Below are 6,000 nucleotides of genomic sequence, written 5' to 3' on the forward strand. Positions count from 1 at the left end.
TCAGAGTTAGAAGAGAAGTAGAGATAGTGCAAAAGACAACTGGAAGACAAGCTAACAAAAGCACCCTACATGCAAGAGGAATAAAGAGAAATTGTAATTAACATGCTACTGAAGTAATCAGGTAGCCTGTATTTTGTAGTGCTGTGGTATCTTGTGAGCTTAATAGACTGATTTTCAGAGGTCACATGTGCACAACTCCAGCTACAGTCAGTAAACATTGTGGATACACAACCATTCTGAAAAGCCAGTCCTAAGTGGTCCAGGAAGTCTAAGACAAAGACATTAATTAAATCATGTAGTTCTGGGCTAGTATTTCACCAGAAGAAACACCCTTCGGTCCTTTCTTGATCCACACAGCCTCAGAAATACATAAATATTTGTCAAGCTAATCACATTCCATGGCAGTATTGAATAGTACTTGCTCTAACAGACAGAGTCTTAATATAATGACATGGTAATGCTTATGAAATTGTAGTTTTGTGGCTTAATCATAATCATATTTTATGCTATTCTCAGCCCTGGATCACATCACTAAATTTAGAAAAGTAATTTAAAGTACCATGGGCTTCCTCTTCAAAACAGAATAATCACCATGGTCATCGCTTATGCTCAACAGGAGCGTCATGACACTAACAAAATGAATATTCATAGGTCGTTTGAAAAAACTTTGGAGAATTGGTGTTGAGCATTGTTTTTACTCAATATTTTAGAATCACCTCCATCCTTGTTCATTATCTCAGTCTTGAGCTCCATGGTACCTTTGTACCTTGGCAGACAAGGAATATTGTCACTGTTTTTTAACCACTGACTGTCTTGGCATGGCAATTATAGAGATACAAATAAAGAAAATTCCAGGGCTGTAATTTTAGGACATGGGGCATCAACAGCTGTCAGGTTTTTTTGGCCATGCCCTGTATTGCATGCCTTTGTTCCAAGCATGCAGCTGTCTTCTGGACAGCAGCACCCAAAGCACTGATCAAACCCAGTTAAAAGTACTCTCGCAGTCCTTCTGGGGGAGCATTTTTTAACTTGGCCTAAGCTAAGCCATAATGTTTATAGTATGACCTCACACAGGGCTGCATCAGTACAACCAGCCTGGTGTTCCCCGAGAGTGGGAATGAATGGGAAGGCCTAGCAATGTCTTGCCTGTCACTGCTTCTGAAATTGCCATACCAATGAACAGTGGTCTTGGGGTGTGGCAATCTTTGGATCGAAGATTCTCAAAGGCAGCCTCTAGCACCTTTCACTATTACACCTGAACAGGAATGATCCATTCTGAAAAGGCAGCTATAAGTGGGACAAAAAGTAGCTTATATTACTTTTTCAATAATGTAAAATAATAATACACATTAATACATTCATAAAGGCTCTGCACAGATCTTTAAACAGATCACATCATAGAAAACTGTGCAGGCCATTTGAAAGCTGTGTAACTAAAATATAATTCTGTCCAAAAACAGAAGTTAAACTGATTTTTACATCTCTTGCCAAAAATGAGAGGACTTCCCAAGGATAGCATGTTGTTTTGCTATCACCCAAGGTACCCAGAAACAATTTAAAAAAAGGAAGGAAACATCCTGTAGTTGGTAATTTCTGAACTGCTTCATGGGTGAATATTGCTTTTACATAACCCAAGTGCGAGTCAAATGAATGCAGGATGCTTTCATCTCATGAATGTTGAGCAATCAGAATGATTTCCCTGAAGGGTTTCCATCTACCTCTAATGCTTGTTCTTGTTTGCCATTAAAACAACTGAAAGTGGAAAATGAAGACAAGCTTGAGAGAAAGATGACGATGACAGGGATGCATACAATTCAAACCAGACCAAACAGGGGTCTAGTCTTTAGGCCTTAAATGTTGCTGACACAAGTCATTCTGATGTTTAAAGCTGAATTTGGGTATATTACTGGAATAAGGAACAAAGTCAGACACAAAGCAGCAGTAGTATCACACAGCAGACACCATCTACAGTTTTAGAGTATGTTACATGTTATTTTCAGTCATGAGCAAGTACAGCCATAAATAAAATTTTGGTCAGGAAGTGCTGCTGCAGTTGTACCAAAATTTTACTCCAGCGGTAATTTCCCAGCATTCTCATTTCAAAGCTGGTTTGTACAGTGAAACACTTCAACAATATAAAAATGCAAACCATGGATGCTGTTTTCACTTGCAGCTTCTTTGGAGATTCATCATAAACATAATTCTTGGACTTGGGCATGCACTAAATCATGTTTAGTTTTTGTTACGAGTTGGAAAAGAGTGTTTCAGGAAATCACATTTGGACTTGAAACTCCATTGGTGAAATTCCCAGCTAGAAAACCTGACATGTCTGTGATATTTGTAGGACAAGGAATTCTATTAATTAAGGATGCTTTTGCATATTACATACACACCAGAGAACCTTCTGGTTTTATTCCTTAGTACCTAAGAGTCAAGCCTTCTTTAGATACACTAATCATTTTGGTTTTTGTAAAAGTTGAGGTTTTGTGAAACTAATGGAGTTTTCAGATTTAGTTGTGAAGGAGTGTTATCACAGGCAATGGATGAAAAGCATTTTAGACAACAGAAGACGATGTTGCATAAATTGCTTCTTGCATCAGGGGAATAATACAACCTACAGGGACAATTACAATTTAAGAATTGTAACATAAAGATGTAGGATATATTAAGTCCTTCATCCACCTTGATGGAATCTCTTTTCGAGGTTCACACTAGTCTTTAATCATATACATTCTTCTTTCAGGAATTTTTTGCCAAGGTTTCTCCATCATTAAGATCCAAAAGCTATTTATCCCAGAGGGAGCTGTGGACTGGAGACTATTGCAAAATGCTTTATACAGACATATGAGCAATGATTCTATGAAATTATGTAATGAAAATGTGTCACATTTCAACTTCAGCAGGAAGTTTTGTTCCTAGCAACATTATAAACTATATACCAGACCACTTGAAGCTTTTTTCTTAGGTATAACCATAAAAATAATTTTAAAAATACACAAGAAATGTAGGAGTTTAAGTCTTCTTTCTAGAAAATTTGATCTGAGTCTCAATGACAGTCAACAAGACTTCACTTTCTAAGGCCAAATTACAGGTTTCCTATGGCACAGGAACCTTTTGCCAGTATAGCTATATCTATTTAACAAAAGACTAAGAAAATGTTTACTGGTACATTTTTACATACTAGTTTACATAAGGAGGTGCAATAGTGCAGAAAAAGCTCAGGTTTGCAGGGGTAGCACTACAACAGAATTACTTAGCACTTTGCCAGTGTAAATTGCCAGTGTGATTGTACTAAGACCTGTGAAACTATAAACTTCTTCAAGGCACTTCTTCCCTTCTAGTGAAAGTATTTTTCTGGTTAAAGCATGCAAAGATTTTATGAGACACCAAGCAGGACTATAGCTGAGCTTCTGCAAGATGTCTCATGTGATCCATCAGCTCCCTTTGGCTGAAGACTGAGTAGGGAATCTTTCATTTGCACGATGTGTAACTGTCTCCACCATTTCAGAATTTTCCTTTACAGAGTATGAAGGAAACCTTGTCACATAACACTATAATTCATTGCTCAAATTTTTAATTTCTGTTTTATAGGCTTGGAAGGCTGATCATAGGAGTACTCTCTACTTCTCTGGGAAGGAGAAGAGAGTTTTTTCTTGAGAATCTTTCAAAGAAAAGCCAGATGCATTTGATGTCAGTGTAAATTTCACTGGCTTGGAAATATGCAAGACTGTATCTATCTAAAAACCATTTTGAGTAGTAGCTTCGTTGTGAAACCTAAAGCAAAGAAGACAGATTTCAACTAAGTTTCCTTGAAATTTGAATTAATAAATGAAGTCCTTATATCTATGAAACATTTTGACTTCAGAAAGGTATTTCGGTATGCCAATTAGGTAATTGCTATAAACAGTCATTTTATGCTATAATTACTAGTTCTTAATCTGTATACTTTGGGATCATTAAAAAAAAAAAAAAAGAAAAGGAAAAGAAAAAAAAGAAAAAAGAAAAAAAGGAAGAATGAAAGAAAAGGAAAGAAGTGGTCCTGAACAGAGACTGACTTGAAAACAAGCATGTTTGTCAGCTGCCTTTTTAAGTAAGTGAGAAGACGACGAACTGAAAGCCATATGCTCACCACTCCGGAAGTGTTGTAACAATATAAACGTGTTATTCTCTTGTGGACAATGTGTCCACCCAAAGAGATGGATATAGCCTACAGATTATATCGTGGTTATTGTTCTTCTTACTCTCAAATCTACATATAGAAGTCCTTGTTGGTATTTTACAGTATGTTCTTCATCTGACAGATAACCAACTATTATTTCTTTCTTTATTTTTTTTCCCCCAAGAGCCTTAGTCATGAGCAAGGACCCCATTTTGCCATGTACATAGACAAAGAGAGGAAAGAGGACAGGATTAATGTGGCCACAGTTGTTTGGGTGAGTAGACAGCTGTGACACAGTGTTCTGCCCAGAGTGCCAGCAGTGATGTCCTATTGAGGAGTCCCTCCTTATTCCAGCTGTATTCCAGCCTGATGATGATTTCTCTTGACAGCACCTAAGGGTCTTGTCCCCATCTTACCCTTTGTACCATCTCCATAGGTTACCCCTAGCAACATTTTTTGTGCTACTTTAAGGGCTTTCTGCTATACCAAGTGATGATATATCCTCCTTGTTGAAAGCTGGCTGTTGCCATATCTTGAGAAAATAAATACTGTAAGTTCACTTTTGCCAAAGTAAGGTCCTTAGCTGACTGCCAGAGACTGTCCATGTACATTCATTCTCCTCCCACCGTCAGTGACCAGAGTGCTTACTGGACAGCCTTTTGGTCACAAATGCCTATGTCTGGCAAAAAAAGCAGAGTATGAGAATTTTCGGGTTTGCTGTGGAGAGGAGCACTTTTGATTCCTGGTGTGTGCCTGGTGGCCTCTTACAGCAAAACTGTTTCTAAAGTGCATAAATGCTGTGTTTTCTTTCCATGAGTGTCATTCATTGAAGCATCATAAGCGAGGAGACTGTGAAGTAACATAGTATTGTTTAGATAACAAAACTGACTGGAAGAATTGTGCTTCAGGTGGGTTCAGTTAAGACCATTTTTGTGTATAGTTAGACTCTTGCTTAGTAAACTCCACTGAGGTTGTCAGTCTCTCCAGTTATGTCAGTGACAGGCTTCCCAGCTATCAATCTGAGGGCAAACCAGTTTGTCTGTATGTAGATCTATCACCTTGGGTCCTGAAGGAGCATCAAAAGAAAAGTGTTTCGGGCCTCTTAGGCTGTTTTTGTTGCTGCACTATGCATGGTCTTTGTCCCTTATATCCAGACTAGCAAGTCTGATTTGTCTTGAGTAGCTCAACAAGTAGTTTGTGAGAGTTGAATCTGAAGGGCTAATGCTCATGTTCTACTTTGGACGAACCTCCTTCTTCAGTTAAGCTGTGGAATTTCTTGCACAAAATGTTGTGGATACTGAAGGTGTATACTGATTAAAGAGAAGTCCCGACTTTGAAGAGTAATCTGGTGAGGATTCTTATGTGCATGCTCAAGAAATTCTTGAGCTGCAAAATAATGAAACTGGGGGAAGCATTATACATACTTGCCATGTGCTTGTGTTCTTTGCAAGCCTGTGTTTTTTGACAGTGGCAGAGCCAGGATAAAATGCTAGATGGATTCTGTGGCCATTTTTGTGTTCTTACTGCACTCAGCTCATTACCATTTTATTTGTGAAGAGAAAAAGCTGCAGAAAAGTCCCACCCTTGCCAAATACGTTCCATCATCATTAGTACCCTATGCAGGTATTAATTGGCTTGTAAATCCTTTCAAGAAATGTTTCCTGGAGTGTCTAAAGGATGGAGATAACAGCAGCATATTTTTCTGAGTTTTTGGGAGGTTGTTTTGACACTGGCTAATTTGTCTGTTGGGCAAATCTTACAATAATTTATTCTGTTGATACAATTTATACCTTAATAGGTACAATGGAGTCTTCCACCCTATATAGCATCCAAAACTGTAA

This window comes from Balearica regulorum, chromosome Z, assembly GCF_011004875.1.
Source record: "Balearica regulorum gibbericeps isolate bBalReg1 chromosome Z, bBalReg1.pri, whole genome shotgun sequence".
Classification (NCBI taxonomy): domain Eukaryota; kingdom Metazoa; phylum Chordata; class Aves; order Gruiformes; family Gruidae; genus Balearica; species Balearica regulorum.